At 41.4% G+C, this 25,763-nt stretch overlaps 1 long non-coding RNA gene and 1 pseudogene across 1 annotated transcript; one reads left to right on the plus strand and one right to left on the minus strand.

Moving 5' to 3' along the window:
• LOC113015973 (protein NLRC3-like) overlaps nucleotides 1-25,497 on the plus strand; it is a 66,855-nt pseudogene extending 41,358 nt beyond the window's left edge.
• LOC113016408 (uncharacterized) lies at nucleotides 379-916 on the minus strand. The gene is made up of 3 exons (XR_003271236.1): nucleotides 881-916; nucleotides 660-747; nucleotides 379-584 (listed from the first exon to the last, which is right to left on the minus strand). It is a non-coding gene; the product is annotated as an uncharacterized LOC113016408 (long non-coding RNA).
• Nucleotides 25,498-25,763: the final 266 nt, after the last annotated feature.

Genomic DNA, 25,763 nt, shown 5'->3' on the forward strand with positions numbered 1-25,763 from the left:
AATTTTTTAAATTAGACTTTGAGAAGGGTCTTATCTGAAAGTGTTTGAAGAGCACTATTTGCACTGTGCTGTTTGAAAAGCACTATTTAAAATGGAAGTACACACTCTAACGTGATAAGGACTTTACTGGACTTACCTCGATTTTCAAGTAGTGTGCAAGCTATCTGCATTCGCTCCAGCACAACTGCCTCTGTAGTGGTTGACACCTCACCGACCTCTCCAAAATCAAGGTAGTGTTCTGCAAACTGTGAGATTGATCATAATTAGAATGTAAAGTCTTAATTAGGTAAAGGATAGGATAATTATAATCCACAAAGCTTCAGCCTATTCCGTTTTCAGTTACTGTTACTGTACTTCTATGTAAAATGATAACTTGTGTTGTTGTTGTTGACCGAAATAAATTTCACTTCACTTAAATTCACTTAAAGTCTTAATTATAGCTAACAAGAAATGGAATCATTTGAATAAGGGTTACCTTTAACATTAAAACTCCACAACTGCTGGAATCCTGTTGCTTGTTGTGTTGCATAGTCTGTAACTGCCACTCCATGGTGTCTTCATGCCCTCTCATCCTCAGAAAATTCCTAGTTGAACAAAAATGTTTGTAATGAAACAAGAAATGTTTTATCTAAGAATAATACCTCAGTAATAATGCATACCTCCAGTTGCGCAGAATTTTCCTGTCATAAACACCTTCATTCCCATGGGGTCTATGAGCAGTATTTTCTGTGCAGAAATGTTGACAATCTGAAGAAAAAGTTAATAAATTAAAAAATTACAATAGTTTGTGCCACTGAAAACGTATTTTAAAAAAAAACACTTTGTGCAAGAAACTGCTTCACAACAAATTACGCAAATTAATAACTATATGAACACATACCACAAGAATCCAGTGCGTACCAAAGTTCACAGGGCACAGCCACATGTCTTCAACTGGGAACTTCATCTGTGGGATTGGAAGTGCAGAGTAATTTGGATTTACTTAGGTACCATGCGTCTTAGGGTGTTTTCAAATATAGTCTTCTTTAAAGGAACCGAACTCTTTCCTCAGCAACAGAAAGGAGTCAACTGTTTGGACCACTTTTGAACTTTCAACATACCTTGTTGAGGCATCTGAACTGCCCAGAAAACAACGAGCTTGCAACTACTGAACAGAGCAGGTGTGCAGCATTCTGCACAAGTATACAAAAATGTTAGAGAACAGTAAATAAGTTTTTTTATATATCAAAATTAGTAGGCAAAGGACATTTCTTACTTTCCTTTCGTCTCTCAATGACAAGGTGCAGGTATGCATCAATGACCTGTTTTGAATAATCAGAGTTTATACAACAACAGCAACAATCTTTGAAGTAACTGCTTGAGTGCTGTACACAAAAACATCTAAAGGAATAGAATTGCTGATAAAGGTTCTTTCTGCATATACTGAAACTGGATATTATGGTGTCACAGATGTCACAACATCTGTGTTGTGGTTGATAACATTTTTTCCTGTTGAAGTGAATGGGTGAAACCTTAGAGTTTTGCAATATAAACCCCCCGACCTACCCGCACATTTTAAACTATTAATGGTCTCTGCACTGCAAATGCTTCAGAAGGAGCAGAACCTCGAAATCAGAATCAATAATGATAAGTTCTCTTACCTCATCAGAAACCACCGTGACCCCTGCAGTGTTCGAAAAGAGGAATCAAATAACTTTTATGTTCCAACAACTGACTCCAGGCGCCCAGTATCCTTTGCACGCCATAGCCTCTTTACTAAAAGAAAAATATGATAAGTTAGCTCAGGCATGCATGAGATTTTTAGTGGATAAGCTGGGTAAAGGCCGACGGGCCACAACAGGAAAAAAGTCAATACAATAGGCATGCATTTACACGCAGAGAAATAGGAAAGGTACAGCGGGTGGGCAAAATAGAAAATTACTGACAGGCAGATCCATTTCTAGACTTCTACAAGCTCAGTGCACTTTGCATGTTTCTTTATATCCAATATGAGTTGAAGACTGCAAAATGCAAACAAAGTCATGCAACAGTCAATCAAGTTGCAACGTCAAACTGGCAGCAAATGACCAATGGGTCAAAAAGAGTTGTTCACTATGCCACCTTCATTTTCTAAGCTTTATTTCCGGGAGGGAAGTTCTTGTTCATGTGTTTCTGGTCCTGGAACACAATTAAACTCCTTGTGGGAGCAACAACTGTTGTCAGCCGTTTTGGGTGCATAATGAATAACAGAGGGTCTGGTATCCTCTGGACTTTGCTGGCACTGAGGGTTAGCAGTAGGATGGCAGGGGGGCATCTTCAGGTCTGTGCTGCTGTTCACTGTCTGACTGTGAGTTGGGTATTTTTCATTGTCACTGATATTTACATGGTGGCTTCTTCTGTACAGCTTGATATGGTCAATGCTTTAGTGATTTCTTAAAGTTGCTCCTTCCGTGTTTTTTTTTTAAATCTCACACATTTGCCAGCGATGTCTTGAATGGTGTAGGGTCCTGTAAAAATCTGGATCAAGTCTTCCTCCCTTCCTTCCACGTTTCCTCATGTTCAAAAGAAGAACTTCATCTCCAACGCTGTACACAAAGTTTCTGTACTTCTGGACTTGTCTAGCATAGGCTTCCTTTTGTAAGTCTTGGGACTTTGCCATCTTTTCCTCTACAGTTTTTTTTTAACTTCTTGTAGAAGATACAAAGTCACCGTAACTCGACTCCTCAGGGAGAATGATGGAGGACAGCTAAAATTTTCACATTTTAAATCACAATTAAAATCATAATGGCAAATAATGCATTTGAAACATGAACTGAAAATCCGAACTATAATAACTCATGTTTAAAAGTAAATATACTATTATAAAGCTTTGATCACAGAAAGCCACAAAGATAGACTCCTATCATTTTGTGTATAGTCACTTTTTACTCTTGATACACTTCCATAGGTGAACACATACTGAAAGGTCTCCTCAACATTTATTACTTTACATAAAGATACAAACATAAAGTAGTAACTAGTCACTTACTTTATCTTTAAAATGTGTCTTGCATATAGAAGTTAAGCAGAGAAGATTAAAGCTGCAGCTAATATCAGTATGCACACTTTCCAATTAAGATTACATTTAATTCATGCATTATCACATGCATGGTGGTGGTCAGAGGGCCCGGTGGCGCCAGTGTCCGGCAGCCTCGCCTCTGTCAGTGTGCCCCAGGGTGGCTGTGGCTACAATGTAGCTGCCATCACCAGTGTGTGAATGGGTGGATGACTGGATATGTAAAGCTCTTTGGGGTCCTTGGGGACTGAGTATACATTAAACGCTGGAGAGATTATATCTCTCGGCTGGCCTGGGAACGCCTTGGTGTTCCCCCGGATAAGCTGGAGGAGGTGGCTGGGAAGAGGGAGGTCTGGGCCTCTTTGCTTAGGCTGCTGCCCCCGCGACCCGGCCTCGGATAAAGCGGATGAAGATGGATGGATGGACTTTAATTATTAAACATTCGCACATAAATAAGTGACGTCATATTCAGTACTTTTGACAGTTCACTCTTCGGCTGCTCCATCTTACTAGGGAAATTCCATATACATAATTGTAATTTCAAAACTCAACCCCATCATTTAATTTGTTTTTGATTGAAATTGAATATTACTTAAACTCTCTTAAATTAACTTCCAATAAAAAAAGGTTTATCATTGATTGAAATTCATTCAGAAATGTTTAACGAATGAGCTGTCACAACTTTCAAGTACAAAGTTGTTATGAAGTCTGTCACATTCCCCCCTTTTTCTTTCTTTTTTCTTTTTTATCCTTTATTTATTTATCCTTCTTATTTCACTGCACTGTATATTGTTACTCTTATTTGCCTTATATGTCTACTGTACAAACTGAACTGGAATGACTGACTGTTCGCTTTATAATTTCAATAAAGTTTGGAAGAAAAAACAAACCTCTTCGGCCGCTCCCTTCTCATCATGTTTCTAGGATGGAGCCGTTTGGAATAATGCCGCCCTCTGCTGGACAGATATCGTATTGTCCCTGAGTCCTTCTGATCCTCAGCACTTTCTATCAGGAGACAACGCACCCAGGTCCCATCTGACGTTGTTCACTTGATGTTCTGAAGCCCAGTACGGACCTTAACACGGGCTCCATGTGGACATATTAGATTAAATGTTTTTTAAGACCAGTTTCTTGAATTACATGACGGTGTGATTTTTATTTTGTGCTTTTAGTGCAGAGAGAGTCTCTGTGGAGGTTGGATGTTCTCCCCGTGTTTGTGTGGGTCCTCTCAGGGGACTCTGGCTTCCTCCCACAGTTCACACACATTCAGGTAGTGGGGTTAGGTTAACTGGTGAATAAGTGTGAGCGTGAACGGTCGTCTGTCTCCTCACCCTGTGTTAGCTGGGATCCACTCCAGCTCGTACATGCCCGTCAGGCACCATCCTCATACCTGTTCTGGTAAATCCAGTCCTGGAGGACACAGCTCACCTGGAATCTGTGTTCATGTTATAAAATGTTACATTTCATTAGAAGTTGGTTGTATTCCAGTTTTATGTTGCAGTTTTCACTTTTGAAAGGGAAGGTTAGTCCAGCTCAGTCAGATGCTGAATGCTCTCTTTCAGTACGTTGTTGTATTAAACGATGACTCAGCAGACGACACATTGTAGCCATGTTAAAAATCATGCAACAGACCCTTGGTCACGATGTCGTTGTGGGGATGTCTAAAGGCTGGCTTCCTTCTAATAACCGTAACAAGTGTTTATGGCGCTCCTTGTGATGCTGGGTCAAAGTTCAGCCTCTGAAGACCTCGACGTGTTTGAAGTTATCCACAGGGTGCGAGGTCCACTTCAAAGGTGTTCTATGTTAGATGTTGGTCAGGTTAATCAAAATGGAAACTGTGGAACGTTTCAGAAGTTTACACATTAACCAACATGGTCCAGCACTAAACATCGTAAAGCCTTTAGTTTATGGAGAGAGGATGCTGCCATCAAATTCAAAATGGGCTAATATTTTTCTTTAAATGTTTCATTTTCTCACTTTGTTTAAAATACTGGTTTATAGGATTTGCAAATGATTGAATTCTGTTCTTAATCATATTTAACACAGCGGATCAAACGTGGGGAAGTGGGTGTTATATTCAGATTGTGGGATACATTTAGGAAAATGTAAAACTTTTGATGTTAATGTTGTTTATTTGCAGGGTTTAAAAATAAATGTGTTTACTGTTTGAAAATCATACTTGGCCTTCTACTCTTCATGGCTACTTAACCAAGCTAACAGGGTGGACAGTCTGAGGAGCTGGGAAAGAAAAGCGTCTGAACTGCTTTAAGTGTCTTGAAGATGTTTTATTCAAGAAGTTTCTTCAGTTTTTGTTTTTTAATAAACACCATATACACATTTAAGTTCAGGTTTTAGCAGAAATAACACGTTACAGTTAGCATGTAAGAGATTTGGGAGAAAATTCTTTACAAAAACATAATTTACAAGAAACTTTTATTTGTGACATACGTATCCATTGACATATAAAAGACAATTGAACAAAGGCTAACTAACATCTGGGCAATAAAACAGAATGGAACAGAGAATATTAGTATTTATACATATATAAAACTCTCTGTGACGACCTTTACAATGTTTTTGCAGGTGGAATGAGAGACATGAATAAAGTGCAATATGCAGTAAATGGAACAATGTGCATTGATGTTACAGATCGTGAAAAGTATTGAAGTGAATTTGTTCATAACAAGCAAAAATCAAATATGTTTGAAACTGACCACTAAATGCTAACCAGAGGTGTCAAAAGTGCACATTCTTACTAAAGTTTAGATGCCTCGGGGGTCTGACCGTTGTTGTAGCACTAATAAAGTGCCAACGTAATCAGTGTAAGCAAACTAGATGAGTCCTACAATTATATAATTATTAACAGCAAATTTAGACATGAAAGACTCTGTACCAACCTTTACGATCCACTTGCAAGGTTTCCACAGTCGATGATCCATGCAGGAACGTATTTCCACCTACCATGGAGGTCACGTGTTTCCGGTTACTGTGGAGCTCCCCAGTGGCTGCAGCCAGACCCTTCTAGGTTAGTGTGGAGGTCGCAATATTAGCACCATTAGCAGGACACTGTGTGTTGCAAATGTTGGTAAATCAGTTTGTGCACATAACTGAAATGTTCCCCTCTCGATGTTTAGCACTTTGACAAAGGAGCAAAGAGAAATTCCCACGTCTTCCACACAGTTTTCTCTGTGTGAACACAGACAGTGTTTCTTGTACCCAGTTTGTAGGAGCTGGGATTGGACTCCACCACAGCAGCCTCTGTGTGGGATAGATGCAGTGCTCTGTAGTATAAAGCACTCTGTCAGTGAGCTGGACTCTCCAAACCAGCAGTCATCGTCTAACATCTGCCTTCTTCAGCTGTAACCGTGTGTTTCTCTTGTAAACTTGGCTCTGATCATATGTGCTGTAATATTCCAGCTTTGCTTCCCGATCGTGCTGCACAGTCTGCACATGCTGGCCGGCTCCCCCAAGCTGAGAGCAGTGGGACTGCGCCTCATGACCGCTCTGTGGAAAAAACAGGTTTGCAATAATAAGGCATTACTATAAATGTCATATTCATGTGTTCAAAGCTTCTGTTTGTCTTTGATTGTGTGCTGCTTTGGTCATGTCTGTAAGGTCCGGGTCTACCCAGAGCTGCAGCGTCTAATGAGCCAGCAGGACAGCAGGGTGGTGCTGGGGAGGGATGCCCAGTGGGAGCAGATCCTGGCCAGGGCCGCCTGTGTCAGGGACATCTGCAGAGAGAGGTGGGTCCTCCCATACTTACAGAAACAGTGGGCACTTCCTACATTCACTGGTTCATTCATTCAGTGGACTTTGCATGCACAGTGCAGACAGTGTGTGTCATGGTTCGGCTGTGTGGCAGGCAGGAGAGGACCCAAACGCAAACTCACGGAGACGAAACGTAAACTCAAAACCGCTTTAATGCTGGCATAAAGTGAAACACAAAAAACAGTACTAAACTAAACTAGGGAGACTAAAGCACAAGGAGCTACAGGGGGAAGAGGAAGAAAAATCACACAGCTATGAGGGAGACTACGACACTGACAAAGAGAAACACAGAGCTTAAATACACAGAGGGATAACGAGGGAATGAGACACAGAAGGGGAGCACAGTTGGGAGTAATCAGGCTGGGCGAGACAGGGACGCAAAACTAGAAACACTCACATGAGGCATGGACCTACAAAGTAAAACAGGAAACACACTGACTGAATTCTAAACATGCAACTTAACAGCAACAGGGGAGACAGAACATAGGAACACAGGGAAGCCATATGACAAAGCCAAAGAGCAAAACCTAAGATAACCATAACTGAGATCTAGGGAAACACGAAACACAAAGGACTCAAAACATAATCCATAATATAAAAACACGAGATCTCTCCAAAATGAAACAGGAAACATGAGAGGCAGACATGACAACATAAGACAACAGACATGAAACACACGAAGGGCAAGGGAGACTTCACAGGGGTTGAAAACACAAGGGGGAGCTAATAAGCAAATGAACATAGGAAACCTAATAAGCTTAAACATACACTATGAACATCAAAAGAACTGAAACTCAAAACACTGGGTCATAAGACCCAGGACCGTGACAGTGTGAGCTTCCAACACCAGGATTCTTCATCTTCCCTTCTAATGAGTAATAATCACTGACTGGACTCTTCATAGATGTTTCTGCTCAGCAAGCTGATGAAAGTTCAGAAAAATAGAAATATTTGTTTTTTCAGTCACATCAACTTTGCTTGTTAAGATAAATGAATGCACTTTGTAGCTTTGCAGTGAATGAAGCCTCAGCTCGACGCTCCACTGAGTCCCTGTTTCTCCAAAAATCAGCAGGAGTCCAGTTTTAAATATTTCCGTACAAATGTCCAGAGCAGCTACACGTGCCTGAATCCAGAAGGATCAAAGTCTTACAAAGTTCAGTTCAAACAGAGAGACTGAGAGGCAGCTAACTTCCTGTCTCTGCCAGACTATCAAAATAAAAGCATACATTTGAAGCAAAAGAAATCCAACTATGTCAGTCTGTAAGCACTGTTTCCCATATAATACAACTCTAAGCAAGTGAGCCATAACTTTATAGTTTTAACCTTTAACCCAAAAACTATGTTGATCATATAAACTCCACAAACTGCATCCAGGCTCCTGCACACGTCCTTTACATGTTAGCTGCTAGCTAATGCTTGTCAGTTTTTGTGAACTGGCCTTTATGTGTGTTGATGAAATAAAACGATGATTTTATTTGATTATTTCCTTTGTTCTAACCAGCTGGTGCACACTGTCCATCCTCCCGGGGCCTGTTACACCTGCTAACATGTACATGCAGCTTTTTTAGCAGCATTAGTGAAAACCTGGGAAACCCTCTGGATGGATGCTACAGTACAAATTTAGCAAATCATTGAGCTGTTTTGTTGTTTTCACAAATGCTTACGTTTGCTTTTATTGTAAAACATTTGCAGCCATAAGAGTTTGCAATGATAAGAAGCTGTGTTTGGCATTTACTTACTTACACGTGTCCTGGCACTTTTAATGCTTTTTTCTTAAATAAAAATGGTAACAAAATTAGAAGAAACACATTTCCCACTTTGTTCATGCTGATGTGTGTGTTAACCAGGCCTTACCAGCATGCAGGGGACATGGTGGCTAAACCTCCTTAGGAAACTCAACTCCTTTGGAGTCAGCACACCCATCATGATGACTTTTTACTACGTCTTCCTGGAAAGCATCATGACCTTCTCCATCAGCTGCTGGTTCCACTCCCTCAGCCTTCATACAGGAACAGACTGCAGCATCAGTGTGCTCTAAAATCATTGGCCTGCCTGTCAGAACTCTGGCAGGTTTTCATCGACAGGCAGCCAAAATCATCAACGACCCCTCTCACATTCTTCACCCTGCATTTCAATGGCTCCCCTCTGGGCGACGCCTCCGCTGCATTTCCTGCAGGACTGAGAGGAGGAGGAGCGCCACCTTTGTCCCCAAAGCAGCTCTGCTTTTTAACTCCAGCTGATAAGAACATTTCCCACACCAGAAACATAAACTACACTCTTATACTACCAACACTTTACTCACTTTTAGTCACTTACAGTTATTTATTCACCTTCAGTCACTTTAATTTTAAAACTGTATATATGTATTTATTATCTCACTCTTATTGTGCTTATCTTCAACGTCATGCTGCTCTGTTGTATGTTAATTGCCCCTTGGGATGAATAAAGTCTCTCTGATTCTGGTCTTGTTTTTTTTATATTGGTAGTTTGATAGGTTTTGTATTTGTTTTCTTTTACATCATATTAAAATGTATAAATATATAGATTTAAATATATTTGTGTATTCATGTCTGGATTGTGTTTGGTTTTCTTTTATTTATTTCTGCAGTGGTTGTTGTGTATTACTATTTAGATTGTCTTTTTTCCATTATTGTAATTGTGTATAAAGTTTGATTTGAATGAAAGTTGCACTCAAATGCTTTCAGTGTTGCTGTGTTGAGTGTTTTCATGTTTAATGTTTGTATGGAAGACACAGAAAGACATTCGGCTAAAGAAATCTGTGCTAGAGTGACTTTAAAACAATAAATAAACAGAATGTAAATAATGATGTTTAGTATTTGAGATGGAAGCTGTTTCTACAGGATCCTGATGGACACTCAAAGGTTTATAAAATGTTCTCATTAGTTGTTTGCAGCAGAATATCAACCGATGTGAACCAAAACAACAAAAGTGTGTGAGACTACAGATTCTAGAATCAGAACTGCTGATTTCATTACTCTGAACTTTTAAAGGCAGGTTTTGTATCTGAGAGCAGGGACACTTGCTGTGTTCAGTGTGACTCGTCTCTGCAGAAGGTCAGGGCTCTGATAGTTGCAGTTAGCGGGTGACTTACTGGGCAGGTGGATCCTGAGTGTCTGTTGGAGTCAGGGTTCATTATGGTCCTGGTCAGTGTTGGTCAAGTTACTTGAAAAAAGTAATCAGTAATTAATTACTGATTACTCCCCCCAAAAAGTAATCCCGTTACTTTACTGATTACTTATTTTCAAAAGTAATTAATTACTTAGTTACTTAGTTACTTAGTTACTTTTTAAAAACACGATTTACAACCTGAAGAGGTGATAAAGTGATAGATCTTTCAGCCCAATTCTACTTTTTCTACATAATCCATCATACAAAATGTAATCAAATGGAAAAGTCTCTTTTTTTAACTTGTTTTATCAGTTTTAATCTTTTAACTTTATGCATCAAGCAAAACATTTAATTATATGCAACATTCTCTGACTTGAATAAATTAGTTTAACATTTAAACCTATTTTCTACACATTCCAGCACATAAAATAAAATATTTTTTGTGTTTTCACTCACTCTTTCAAACAGATGCAAGTAAAACACAGCAGAAAATAAATAAAGTCAAAGACTCAGCGGTCCTTTTGCTCTATTTTCACCTGTAAAGCAGGAGCAGGGTAGGCGGAGGGTTACCCTGGTGTAGGTGTGCTGCGGTCAGTTGAAGAATCTGCGCGAGTGTCTCTGTGAGTTTCCCATCACGTCGTAGCTACTCGGTGCTTGCTCGGAAGTTTAGGGGTTTTTTTCGCTGTAAAAAGAAGTTTTCTTCCCACGCACGATGGACGTTAATGTTTTTGTCACTTTTTATGGAATCAAACTCAAAGTAAGGTCAGTACTTCCACACTTTAAACGCTGCACGCTCATACTCTCTCCTGTACTCGATATATTATCCATTGTTGATCTGCACACAGCTGCTGTCACCAACGTCGCACTTGCTTACGTCACTGTCATGAGACATTCTCGCAAAAAAAATCACGGTTTTAGTAACGCAGTAACGCAGCGTTCCTACGGGAAAGTAACGGTAATCTAATTACCGATTTTGCAATAGTAATCCCTTACTTTACTCGTTACTTGAAAAAAGTAATCAGATTACAGTAACGCGTTACAAGTAACGCGTTACTGCCCATCTCTGGTCCTGGTTGCTACTGGAAATAAAGAAACAAAAGGAGGGTGTGTTGTTCAGGAAGTACAGACTGTAGCTCAGCAGGTAGAATTACTAACTGGAAGGTTGGAGGTTTGATCCCTGGCTGCTCCAGTCTGCACGCCACGGTATCCTTGGGCAAGATGTGGAACCCAGACTTGCTCTCCGATGCATCCATCATAGTGTCATTGTTAGAAAAAGAAGTGCTTGTGTGAATGAAGCACGCTGTATAAAATGCTTTGACTGCTCATACAGAAAAGCAGCTCATAAGAACCGGTTCATTTTCCAGATAATTCCACTATTAAGACAACAGACATTTGGGAGGCTTTCTCTGAGAGTAACACTGAAAGTCTTGCTGCTCCTCCACAAAATGAACTTCAGATTAAAGACACAGCTCAGCTAAACACAACTCAAACTAATCTACACTATTTTTCTTTATTACGCAGCGTTTTTATAACTATTTCCAGATGTTTCTAAAGATGAAAACAGAATTAAACTCCAGCCTGATGCGTTTCTGAGGTTCCTGACTCTGACCGTCCCTCAAACGCCTCTCTGGGCGTTTCCTTCCGTCGCTTTTACTTTCGCTTTCGTGAATGTTGTGGCGCAGTTGATCGTCTCGAAATTAAGGTAACGTTAGCAGTCTGTACTGTTTTCCTGGCTAACATCAGCTGTGTGCAGCTTAGTTTCAGCATAAATCTGCTTCGTTTTATGTGAGATCAGAGTCTGGGAACGAGACAGAAACAGTTGATGATCAGCAGCTGAACTCGATGTTACTGTGGATCCACTGACTGATGTCTGTAGGCAGCTTCTCCTGCCTCCATCAGTCTGTTACGGAAGCCCGTTTCCGCCACAAAAAAGGATCCATTCTCGAAATTTCGACTTATAACTCGAAAATGTTGAGAAAAGTAGCTCGAAATTTCGAGTTAGTTCTGCCAATCAGTAATCCAGCTACAATGCGCACTCAAACCCGCATCGCAACAAATCGGCGCTTTCGAGAGTACGTTAGCTGATATTAACGCCATGTGATTCAGCTAATAACAGAAGGATTTCATCATTTGTGAAGCCACACAGACAATAATCAGCGACTTGTGCATTTATGACTGGCTGTAATTCTGGTGTCTTAGCTGTAGCATTTGTAGCTGAGGGCTTCAGCTTCCGGGTTAGAAGGAAATTACGTCATTCACGTAAATGACTGATTGACAGCACTAACTCTTAATTTTGAGTTAGTTTTTTCAAAATTCCAAGTTAATAAGTCGAAATTACGATAAAATAAGTCGAAATTTCGAGTTCTGGATCCTTCTTCTTTTTAGTGACGCAAACGGGCTTCCAGTGTGTGGATGTTGTTTAACTGCTGACAGTGAGACAGGCTGTCCTAAGAGTCGCTGCCAACACTTCATCTATAAAATGCATTTCTCTGCTCGTTCGCTATAGTCTGCTGTCGTATTTGTATGCAGGTTATTTTCAGTTTAACTGGTGATGTTCATTCGTGTATTGTAGGTGAATGCGTTGATGATTGATCATAAATTAGTAAACTGGCCGTTTTTGCTCAATGATTCCTGTTTCATGTTCAAACCGTCAGACAGAAACTCTGCGTTTGTTTTTATGTTCTTCAGCCTGTTGTTCTTGAGGTCATCTGTGATGCGTTCAATGACCCTCCACATGCTCTGAGGCTCATTTGAAGAGAAACAGAACTTCATCTTTAGAGCATAAGTGGGTTTTTGCCCTCTTTATGCCCGCGGTCAGGCTCTGTTTATTGTAGTATAACACTCATAGGACACAGTGACCCGCTGCACACACACTGCACACACACTGCACACACACTGCACACACACTGCACACACACTGCACACACACTGCACACACACTGCACACAATGACAGCTGCAGAGTTTGTGTCTGATGTATTAAGTATGAAACACTGTTGGGCTAAAATCTGGTCAGAATGAATCCAGGTGCAGGTGTGTCAGTTTAGGACCACTGGACTAACATCCAAGTGCTCACAATATAAAGTGTATTCTGTAGTAACATCCTGGTGTTGCAGCAACAGTCCCACATGGAAACGTCAACACTCAAACTCAAAATCTCTTTTTGTCAACAATAAAATGACAGCAGACCAATTTGAACAAAGTTGGTAAAAAGCTTCAGAAAATAGTAAAATATTAAAAAGTGTCTTGATGCTCAATCATCCAGTAAATCCCCAAAGAGTTGATTCTGTTCATCTGGACGTTTTCAGCAGCATGGATCAGTGTGAGGACAGAGAGGAGGGAGTCCCTCCCTCTAAAAGCAGTCTGTGTGGGGAACATGAGAGCCAGACCAAAGCTCAGAGGTGAGATGACCATCTCTAACTGTCCATGACTCTTCTCCATGTCACAGCTCAGCACTCACATCACTGCTCCATCATTATTCACACTCATACCTCTGTGTGTGTTGTTTTAAAGCCCAGAGCTGTGGGGCGTACCAGGCTCAGCTGGACATAACCCTGAAACTAATCCAGAGCCTGGACCTGAACCCAGCTGTGTTTCCTTAAAGAGCAACATGTCGAAGGATATCGGTGCTTTGCTTCAAACACAGTGTAGGGAGGAGCTTCCACTCAGGTGTTTCAGGTGTTGCTGGATGGAGGAGGACAAATAGTTTTTCCCTTCAGTGACACTTCAGCAGCTCAATGTTCTGGGAGATGTTTGTCTTTATGAAGGTTTATGGATTCTTGTTCTTACTTTGGTTAAACTGAGCAATACATTTTCCATCTAACATTTAAAGTAAATTTCCAGGTGAATAAAAGATCTGCAGCTGCAGCCTCTGTATTGTATGATGCTGCAGAATGCTGTGGTAGCTGTTTGGTTCCGGGTGCCTCTCACTCTGTACAAAGTCGAAGTCTTTTCTTCACAGCTGAAACTGAGACTTACTAGGATCATTATAAAGCTGCGATTGAAGCTGTTGTCCTGTGAGCCGCCTATCACGCAAGCTGTTAACTCTCAGAAAATTGTTCTCTGATTCAGTTGTGTCTTTGGGTCTGCCAGATCTCTTCCTGTCACAGTTTGTTTCTGAGTCTTTGATGGTGAAGGCCCACCAGACACACTTCGGAGTACTCCGAAGAGCGAGAAGGGCGGAAGTCCGAGACTTGCAAAATGATCTAACTTCCATCGCACTGCTCAGGTTGCCTAGCAACCATGACACTAACAGCTAGAAACATTTCATACAGAATTATTTGACAGAAATGAAGGAAAAAAAATGTTTTTTTTTATCAGATGTTTTGATTTGTTGAGTATCTGAGGCTGAGACCAAGGGACTGTAAAAACATGATTGTTGGGCTATATTTCTATATCCAACTTTATTTTTAAGCTTAGCTAGTACAGAGCTTTCCAAAGTTTGGGGCCCGCCCTCTGGGGGGGCGCAGAGCCATTGCGGGGGGGGCACTGTATGAAAAGGAAAAAAAAAAAGAAAGAATGCTTGGATGCTGCTAGCATAATTGGCAGGTTTTTGACGGGGCTCCCGTCAAAAACCTGTCAAAAAAACGCAAAGGGGGAGATGAAGCATCCAAACCAACTTCCTTCCAAGCCAAAGACTAGGAAATATGGTGAAGCATATCTTCCCTTTGGCTTCACCTGCACAAGTGCCAATGTAGGTCTCCCCTGCAGAATTGCTTTTCCCTGCGTCAGGAGCAGCACTGGGCTCTCCAAATCACAAACAGTATCCCACATTCTTGATTTTTATTTCACAAACACTTGTTGTAATGACTAACTACTCCTGACATTTTGGAGATGTTAGCTCTTCATACAGTAAAGTTACAGTGGGATCCAAATAACATCAGGCTGAGCCTGCCACGATTTGTTCCCCCTGTCTAAATCACGGACAAACAGGATCCCACAGCTGTTTATGTTTTTAAACCCATTTTGCACAGAGAGGCATTTTTTGACAAATGTATTGACAGCAATGTTGAATATTACACAGGAAAAAAACAACTACACGTAAAATAATCACACCATGACGCCTATACCTTTCTAAATAGTGGGACATTAACTGCGTGTGTGTATGTAAGTGTGTAAAACCTGCAGATACAGACAAAATACTGACTATCTGCCATTCTGCAATTCATCTCATGTAAAAAATAACGTGGTGCACAGCGTGATGTGAAAAAAGGCACATACCTTTGACGTTGCGTGATGAACTCTGTATTCCTCGTCCAGACGTCAACGCAAAAAAGGAGTTTTAAAAAATCTCAGTGTTCGGTGATTCGAAACGCCGTTTACGTGGACGAAACAGCTGCGTTTTGAAAAATACCCGTGTAGGTGCGGACGTAGTGTAAAATAGTTAGTAGTTTATTTTCTTACTACCTGTAATTTATTGCAGATCACTTGTATTTGCTTAATATTTTTCTAAATGTTTGAGGTCTGAAATAAACTGCAATGGAGCAAAATATGGGTGTGTGTGGTTGGAGGATGTGTTCGTGCGTGCGTCAAAGGTCAGGGAGTAAAAGTGTGTTTTAAAGGAGGTTTAAAAGCAGCGAGTGAAGGAGCCTGTCGAGGTAAATCGTTCCATAACTGATCAAATTCAGTTGGTGGACCTCTGTGTGAAATCAAGCATCTGGTTCACAGAGAGGATAACCCTCACATGGGCTGTACAACATTATATAGGGAGACAAAAACAGAGATTATCGTAGCCATCGCTCTCTCGCATGGACGTGGCAGTCTTGCTGTCTGCTGCGAATCCTCCCCGTACCTCCGTGACCTCGTCTGGTATCTGCTCCCTCCTCTGTAAGAGACAGTAAAGGAAAACACGTCTCTGCCTAGTCTTGAAAATCTAATCTTATCATCCATTGTTCTTCTAGGGCCTCTTCTTCTTGTGGCCTCAGCTAACTGCTAATATTTAAATGGCTAACATTAACATGTGTGCCAGCCAGGTTCACATTTATGATGAACTATGATTAATTAACTGATGTTGAAACCGGAGCTTTACTGACCTCTGAAATTCCTCCTAAAGTGTTATTCAGTGTTGTGACAGTCAGCTGCTTCAGCTGCTGCTGGGATGGGCTGTGGCAAAGAGAACAGAGAAAATCCAAATCAGAGTTTTTCTCTGAATTAAAAGCAAGGAAACAACAATATATTCTACATGGTGAAACTGATGGTTTATGGTGTTTGGGTCTGTTTTTCTGTATTCATGCAGATAAAGTGTAAACTCAGATGAATTATACCATCAAATGTTAAAGGAAAATATCAGGATGAGTGTCTGTGAGCTGAGAAGGACGTGAAGCGAGCAGTTTATCCCAGAGCTGAAGCTGCTCTGTGTGCAGAGATGAGCTCAGATTCCTGCTGTGATTGGTCAACAGTCACAGAAATGTAGACTTGTAGTTATTACTGCAGTATGGTCACAGCAGATACTGATAAACATGTATTATGAGGATGGATGATCAAGTTTCTCACTCTCTCCTTTAAATCTCAGTTTTTTTCTTCTTCACAGTTTATCTGTTAATTTATTAATGAATAACACTGAAAGAGTTTCTGTTATATTTCCCCTTGAACATCAGCTTATTAGGGCGGCATTAGGAAATAGCCCCCCTCCAAAGAATGAATAAATGAATGATGATAATAATAAAACGATTAAAAAGCAGAGCTCAGAGTGGTAGAATGGTCAAACATGGATCCACGGGTGGTTCAACTGCATTTGGTGACGTGACTAAAGCAAATCTTTCAAATAATCCCACCATCAACGGGATGTTGTCTCCTTTACTACGGTTACTTTACTTTGTCACCGTGTAAGTTTCTTTGAAATGAACCAAATTCTTTTATTTGTTGGTTGTTGCATATTTAACCTCTACAGTCAGGAAAGGAGGAGATGAGGCCTCAACAATGTTGGGTTGTAGCTGTGGTTCAGGTTAGAGTGAGTGTCCATGGAATAAATGTAAGTCAGTGAACTGGAAACATGACTGTGTTCAAACTTTGTTTTCCTTTTTATAATGAGTCTAATCAAAGGTGCACAGAAGTATCTCCACTTTGACTTTTCTGTGTCACCATCAGAGCTTCTGCACAGTGTGGAGAAAGATCCAGAAGCAGAGCTGGACTGCAGACAGCCAGTCAGAGCAGCTGTGTACAAAGTAAGACTGAACATCTGTCTGCTGATGGACTCATTTCTGAAAACTGGACTTCTTGTGTTGTTCAGACATTGAAGAGTTTTCTTTCTCTTTAGTCTCATTGTTTTTCTTTCTTTCAGCAGATGTTGGTCTGCAGGAGGTTTTAGATGAACATAAGATCAGTCTGAGGAGGAGATGTGAACGTGTGACTGAAGGAAGTGATGAAACAGGAAGTAGAACCCCCCTCAACAGGATCTACACTGAGCTCTACATCACAGAGGGACAGAGTGAAGAGGTTCATACCCAACATGAGGTGAGGCAGCTGGAGACAGCTTCCAAGATGGACGCCCTCCATGACGCTCCAATCAGGTGCCAGGACATCTTTAAAGCCTTACCTGACCAACAGAGACCCATCAGAGTGGTTCTGACCAACGGCGTGGCTGGTGTTGGAAAAACCTTCTCAGTGCAGAAGTTCACTCTGGACTGGGCAGAGGGCTTGGAGAACCAACATGTCAGTGTGGTGGTTCTGCTTTCATTCAGGGAGCTGAACCTGATCAGAGATGAGCAGTACAGTCTTCTGGAGCTGCTCCATGTTTTCCATCCAACATTACAGAAGGTCACAGCAGAGAAGCTGGCTGTCTCTCAGCTTTTGTTCATCTTTGACGGCCTGGATGAAAGCAGACTTTCATTGGATTTCACCAACAGGAAGCTGCTGTCTGATGTCACACAGAAGTCATCAGTCAGCCAGCTGCTGACAAACCTCATCCAGGGGAATCTGCTTCCCTCGGCTCTCGTCTGGATAACTTCCCGACCCGCAGCAGCCAATCAGATCCCTCCTACATGTGTTGACAGGCTAACAGAAGTACGAGGCTTCACTGACGCCCAGAAGGAGGAGTACTTCAGGAGGAGATTCAGTGATGAAGAGCTGTCCAGCAGAATCATCTCCCACATGAAGACATCCAGGATCCTCCACATCATGTGTAGTATCCCAGTCTTCTGCTGGATCACTGCTACAGTTCTGGAGCACATGTTGACTACAGAGCAGAGAGGAGAGCTGCCCAAGACCCTGACTGACATGTACTCACACTTCCTGCTGGTTCAGACAAAGAGGAAGAAGAACAAGTACCATAAGGGACATGAGACGAGTCCACAGAAGCTGACGAAGGCTGACAGGAAAGTTCTTCTGAAGCTGGGGAGGCTGGCGTTTGAACATCTGGAGAAAGGAAACATCATGTTCTACCAAGAAGACCTGGAGCAGTGTGGTCTGGATGTGACAGAGGCCTCGGTGTACTCAGGAGTTTGTACAGAGATCTTCAAAAGAGAGTGTGTGATCTTCCAGAAACCAGTCTACTGCTTTGTTCATCTGAGCATTCAGGAGTTTCTGGCTGCAGTCTACATGTTCCACTGTCACACCAACAGGAAGACAGAGGTGCTGAAGAACTTCTTGGGACAAAAATACAACGAGTCCTCTCTGGATGATTTCCTTAAATGAGCCATGGAGAAATCCCTCCAGAGTAAAAATGGCCACCTGGACCTGTTTGTTCGCTTCCTTCATGGCCTCTGTCTGGAGTCCAACCAGAGACTCTTAGTAGGTCTGCTGGGTCAGACAGAGATCAGTCCAGGAACCATCCAGAGAGTCATCAACAACCTGAAGGAGATGAACAGTGATGAAATCTCTCCTGACAGAAGCATCAACATCTTCCACTGTCTGATGGAGATGAACCACCTCTCATTATTTCAGGAGATCCAAGAGTTCCTGAAGTCAGAGAACAGATCAGAGAAGGAACTCTCTGAGATCCAGTGCTCAGCTCTGGTCTTCATGCTGCAGATGTCAGAGGAGGTTCTGGATGAGTTGGACCTGCAGAAGTACAACACATCATGGCATGGGACGACAGAGACTGATTCCAGCTGTGAGGAACTGCAGAAAGGCTGGGTGAGTCCAGATGTGATCATTAACATCATTGATCAGTGTAGGTTAGTAGTTTAATTTTGAAAATAAAATCAGATTGTAAGCAGAAAGTGTTTGTGTCCGTACGCTGCAACCTTCCACACCATTCCTTTATTGTACAGACTCAGCAGCAGCTCCATGGATCCCAAATCCAAGAGTGGAGAACAGATTTGAAGTGTGTCACATCCATGCAGTCACAGCTGTTTCCACCATGTTTCCACTGATATTAATCCTGTTCAATGACACGTTTCATATCAGTGAATATGTTCTTTAGGACGTCCACTGACATGTTTAAGTGTCCTGCTGGAAATCACTCAAATCATCCATGAAATCCATGAAAAATCCTTTTAGTGTTTCTAACTTCACCCTCTGTCCTCTCTCTCTCTCTCCATCCTCCTCACTGCTTCTTTCACTGATAATCACACAAACATCGTATTCAGCTACAAAATAACACAATAATATCATCTGATGATCATTATTATAAGAGCAGGATCCATATTTGATATCAGAGTAACACACTGCTTGGTTATGTGCAGTCATCATCAGTGACTGTGGCTCAAACAGAAGCTCTCTGATTGGTTGCTGACCTTGGTCACCTGTCCACTCTCACCTGTTTGTGTTTGCTCTCTCTTTGCTGTCTCCATCCTCTCTCTCCTTTCTCTCCCTCTCTGTCTTTGTACGTCACTCAGGTCCAATGGAAACAGTGACATTTACAAACCAATCAAAGACAAACTGATCCATGTCAGGTTATAACAATATTCAAAGTGAATACAGGCTGCTGCTGGACACAGACTGGTAACATCATTTTGACTTGCTGTCACCTGGATCTGGACTCATAAACACTGAAGCCCTGAACAGGAATACAAATCATTTTCTGCCAACTAGCGACACACCAGCAGATAATGGCTCAGAAAGCTCAAATGAGCCAATCATTTCTGTGTTTAGTTCCCCTGAAATCAGATCTGATATCAGCAGCTCTGAGTTCATTCATCATTATTGTCCAGTGATGCGATTTCTGCTCCGTTTGGTAACAGTCAGCAGGTTTTTCCTGCGTGTGGACGTGAACAGTCGTACCTGACAGCAGGTAGCAAACAGAGATCATCTTTCCAGCTGGAACTCTTCACTGAGCTGAACTCATTCAAAATGTTCTGGAGTCAAAACAGGAAACAGTCCAAATGTGTGTCTTCACTCTGACTCTGGATCAGATCTCAGTGACAGACTGTGGACATTATGGAAGCCTAAATGTGACACCATCTTCCTCCTTCATCTGCAGATTAAAGCCAAACAAAGATTCTCATTAAAAGTCTGCAGGTCTGAGAGAGACTCAATCGTTGTGTCATGTCAAACACAGTAAGAGGAGCTGAAGCACAGATGTGAAGAGCAGATTCATCAGATTATGACCTCACTCTGTTTTGTCTTCATATACATTCAGTCTCTGTTTATAATGCAGATTTTCTGCTTTTATAATAACACATTTTATATTTTCTATCATCACAGACTGACTGGGTGTCAACTCTCAGAGTCTCACTGTGAAGTTGTGGCCTCAGCTCTGAAGTCCAACCCCTCCCATCTGACACAGCTGGACATGAGTTGGAATGATGACAACTACAACCTCCAGGATTCAGGTGTGAAGCTTCTGTGTGCTGGACTGGAGAGTCCAAACTGTCGACTGGAGACTCTGAGGTGAGTTCACTGACTGCGGCTGTTGTTGTTTTTCTATATTTCAGGTCTTTGATTGATGTTTGAAACTTTCTTTAGTTCCTAAATGTTCAGGATGTGTCTGAAGACAAATGTGAAGAAGTTTGAGTGCTTTCAGAAATGTTGTCTTTCCAAACGACTGAACAACAGTTTTTCCTTTTGGCTCCAAACAGAAGTGACAGACTTGAGCAGGGTTCATTTAAAGGCTGACAGAAGTGGAGTGGTGACGGGGAGATGTTTGACAGGACAGTGTTTCAGCCTCCACAGGTTCATGTTGTGCTCCATCAGTCAGTGAAGATGAAGTCAGTGCTGATGAGGCTGTAGAGTGTGTGAGGGATGTGAATGAGGATGATGAAGATCTGATGATAGCAGATAAAAACAGGCTGCAGAGACTTTGAGCCATACAGGGCACACAGTGTGTGTACAGAACAGCTGAAATCATTATGGAGGCCTCACTGGGATATGGAAGCATCACAGTACAGCTTCAGTGAAGCTTTAAAGTCTCTGATATGAGATGAGAAATGAAGCAGCCAGAGCTTTTTCATGAGTGGAAATCCACTGTGACTGTGAGCTGCTGCTACAGCCTCCAGATTAGCCAGCAGCTCATCCTGCTCAACATTTTCTCACCAACTTTAATGGAAGTGTGATGTTTTCAGCTGGAGTGATGGTCAGGGTGGCCTCCCTCTCCTCTTCTTCTCCTCTTCCTCTTTCATTTGTAAAGCCACTTCTGCTGCTTTCATTCATTTGGAAGTCCTGTAGCTGAGTTTGGGAGAGACTAACAGCCTCGGCAGCAGAGGGGAGAAAGGCTGTAACACCACCACTTTACTCTGTTCTACCTGTCACATCATTTTATCAGGAAACAAATATGCTCATGTTTTTACTATGTTTGTCTTGAAGATGTAAGAAGATCACATGGTGCTTTTTATTATTGTGTTGGTTTGTTTCCTGTTTCTTGGATGGAGCCCAGCTGTGCGTGGCCCCTGGGCCTGTGGTCAGAGTGTGTGCTGGATAATCCGGCCCAGGATGAGGCCAAACTGACATGGGATGAAATGTCTGTCACATAATTGAGCTTAGTGTAGTTTCATTTCTGCACAATTTAAAAACAACCAAAACTTTGTTCTGTCTTTTCTATGTTATACTGTAGACTTTCTTTGATACTGTGTCCAAAAGGAGCAGCTTTTACTTTGAAGGGGAGCCGTCTCTGTTTCCTCTTCAGGTTGGATGATGGAAGCAAATGAGTGTGTGATGTTCTTTCAGTGTTGCACTTTGTAGACGCTCCCTGAGCACTGGTCTCACAGCCAGCTGCACATAGAGACCAGTGTTGTTAGTCCAGGTCAGAAGATGACTTGTTGGAATGAAAATGAGCTTGTAGTTTGTCTGCTTTAATAATGTGACTGGAAAAAGGTGTTGGACTTCAAATATGTCCATTTCTTTCACACTTCACCTTTAAAAGTGAAGCCTTGTGGTTCCTGGAAGGAAAAACACGACTTTTTCAAGTCTTTGTCCTGTTTTTATGATAAATGTACGACTTTAATGTGAAACATTCAGAGTTTTTTCTCTTGTTGTGTTTGTTTGAAGCTGCTTCCTGTTGGCTTCAGCTGTTTGGAGTTTCCATTTTCTAAACTTCTACATTCTGAACCTTCTTCAGCTCTGAACAGATGATGAAACACTGAATGATTTCAAGCTCACACTTTGTCTAATAAACTTACATCTTTCATTCATTATACAGATTGAGGTGCTGTGGTTTGTCAGAGATCAGCTGTGATTATCTGGCAGCAGCACTGAAGTCCAACCCCTCCCATCTGAGACAGCTGGACCTGAGCGGCAACTACAAGCTGGAGGATTCAGGAGTGAAGCATCTGTGTGGTTTCCTGGAGAGTCCAGGATGTGGACTTGAAACTCTGGGGTCAGTCAGCATGTTTTAGTTGTGCTGAGATGAATATGATGTGAAAGTTGTGCTGACACTAAACTGCAGACATCAGGCTGATATTATACTGATCCACACTGAGGATCTTCATGGTAAAGTCTGTTTTCTTCTTCTCTGGTTTAGTCCATTGACTGCAGCAGAACAATGTTCACATTTCAAACCTTCAAAGAAGAAGAAAAATTCTCCACTGGATAATTCACTGTGAAACTCTGAAACTCTTCATTCCACCTTAAAGTCTGTCTGACACTGAAATCCAAAGCAAAATGTGCGTTTGCTTTACAGACAGCAGTCCAACACAAACATACACACATCATCCAAAACACAGTCCAACATCCAAATCTCCTCCACTGCCAGCATGAATGATGGGAAAGAGAAGGAGGAACACTCTGACATTCAGGGTTAGAATGAGTTTCATGAAGCAGACTGTGAATATCAAAGCTGTATTAGGAAGCTTACATCAGGGGTGTCAAACTCAAATACACAGTGGGCCAAAATTCAAAACTGGATCAAAGTCGCGGGCTAACAGTAATATTCATTGAAAAAAAATCTTCCTCCAAATATAACAAGGAATCTTTTCTTATGGACTCAAACAAGTTTTGCTGAAAAACTGAATATGGAACAAGCAAAGCTTAATACTAAACAATATATATAACTTATATAACCATATATATAACTTAATATTACACACATTAAATAACACATCAGTGGAATTCATTTCTTAAATAAAAAATGTATTTGCAGCCTTCTGAATTAAATTTTATCATTTTATCAAATTTTCATCATATTCTCCCACCTGTCCAGAAAGCTCCTTTTTTCTGCATTTCTTTTTTATAGTTATTTTTTATGGCTTCGTGGGCCAAATTTGTCCCGCTGCCCAGAGTTTGACACCTATGGCTTACACCTGACCCAGAGGGGCCATCACATCACATTTAGAAGCTCCCCTAATGGAGCCACAACACATGTCCAACACTTAGTCTGTCTTGTTGGACCAACTGGAAGAAATGATTCAAGGACTTAGTCACAGAACAGAGATTCAAATCTCCAAAATCCAACTGGCTGCATCAGGACATATAGTCTGAAACTCTGCACAGTTTCCTGTTTGAAGCTGCTTCCTGTTGGCTTCAGCTGTTTGGAGTTTCCATTTTCTAAACTTCTACATTCTGAACCTTCTTCAGCTCTGAACAGATGATGAAACACTGAATGATTTCAAGCTCACACTTTGTCTAATAAACTTACATCTTTCATTCTTTATACAGATTGTGCGGCTGTGGTTTGTCAGAGATCAGCTGTGATTATCTGGCAGCAGCACTGAAGTCCAACCCCTCCCATCTGAGACAGCTGGAGCTGAGCTGGAACTACAAGCTGCAGGATCCAGGAGTGAAGCATCTGTGTGGTTTCCTTAAGAGTCCAGGATGTGGACTTGAAACTCTGGGGTCAGTCAGCATGTTTTAGTTGTGCTGAGATGAATATGATGTGAAAGTTGTGCTGACACTAAACTGCAGACATCAGGCTGATATTATACTGATCCACACTGAGGATCTTCATGGTAAAGTCTGTTTTCTTCTTCTCTGGTTTAGTCCATTGACTGCAGCAGAACAATGTTCACATTTCAAACCTTCAAAGAAGAAGAAAAATCCTCCACTGGATAATTCACTGTGAAACTCTCCAACTCTTCATTCCACCTTAAAGTCTGTCTGACACTGAAATCCAAAGCAAAATGTGCGTTTGCTTTACAGACAGCAGTCCAACACAAACATACACACATCATCCAAAACACAGTCCAACATCCAAATCTCCTCCACTGCCAGCATGAATGATGGGAAAGAGAAGGAGGAACACTCTGACATTCAGGGTTAGAATGAGTTTCATGAAGCAGACTGTGAAGATCAAAGCTGCATTAGAAAGCTTACATCAGGGGTGTCAAACTCAAATACACAGTGGGCCAAAATTCAAAACTGGATCAAAGTCGCGGGCTAACATTAATATTCATTGAAAAAAAATCTTCCTCCAAATATAACAAGGAATCTTTTCTTATGGACTCAAACAAGTTTTGCTGAAAAACTGAATATGGAACAAGCAAAGCTTAATACTAAACCATATATATAACTTAATATTACACACATTAAATAACACATCAGTGGAATTCATTTCTTAAATAAAAAATGTATTTGCAGCCTTCTGAATTAAATTTTATCATTTTATCAAATTTTCATCATATTCTCCCACCTGTCCAGAAAGCTCCTGTTTTCTGCATTTCTTTTTTATAGTTATTTTTTATGGCTTCGTGGGCCAAATTTGTCCCGCTGCCCAGAGTTTGACACCTATGGCTTACACCTGACCCAGAGGGGCCATCACATCACATTTAGAAGCTCCCCTAATGGAGCCACAACACATGTCCAACACTTAGTCTGTCTTGTTGGACCAACTGGAAGAAATGATTCAAGGACTTAGTCACAGAACAGAGATTCAAATCTCCAAAATCCAACTGGCTGCATCAGGACATATAGTCTGAAACTCTGCACAGTTTCCTGTTTGAAGCTGCTTCCTGTTGGCTTCAGCTGTTTGGAGTTTCCATTTTCTAAACTTCTACATTCTGAACCTTCTTCAGCTCTGAACAGATGATGAAACACTGAATGATTTCAAGCTCACACTTTGTCTAATAAACTTACATCTTTCATTCTTTATACAGATTGGAGCGCTGTGGTTTGTCAAAGATCAGCTGTGATTATCTGGCAGCAGCACTGAAGTCCAACCCCTCCCATCTGAGAGAGCTGGACCTGTACGGAAACAACCTGAAGGATTCAGATGTGAAGCAGCTGTCTGATCTTCAGCAGAGTCCAGACTACAGACTGGAGACTCTGAGGTCAGTAGAGTGATGGAGTGAGTGGGTGGTGCTGTCAGCAGTATTGTACTAAACACAGTCAGTATGAAACAAAGATCCAGTGTTTCCTGTAAAGCTGCAGCTTCTCAGTGAAGCTGTGAGAGGAGAATGGTGACAGGCTTCAGGATTGGACACAAACACTTCCTGTTTCTCACCTTTATGGTCACCATAGTAACGGCTGACACGCTCTGATCAAACACTGTCAGCAGCCAATCAGCTCTCTGAACAAAGCAGCACGCA

The sequence above is a fragment of the Astatotilapia calliptera genome, chromosome 3 (genome assembly GCF_900246225.1).
Source record: "Astatotilapia calliptera chromosome 3, fAstCal1.2, whole genome shotgun sequence".
NCBI lineage: Eukaryota > Metazoa > Chordata > Actinopteri > Cichliformes > Cichlidae > Astatotilapia > Astatotilapia calliptera.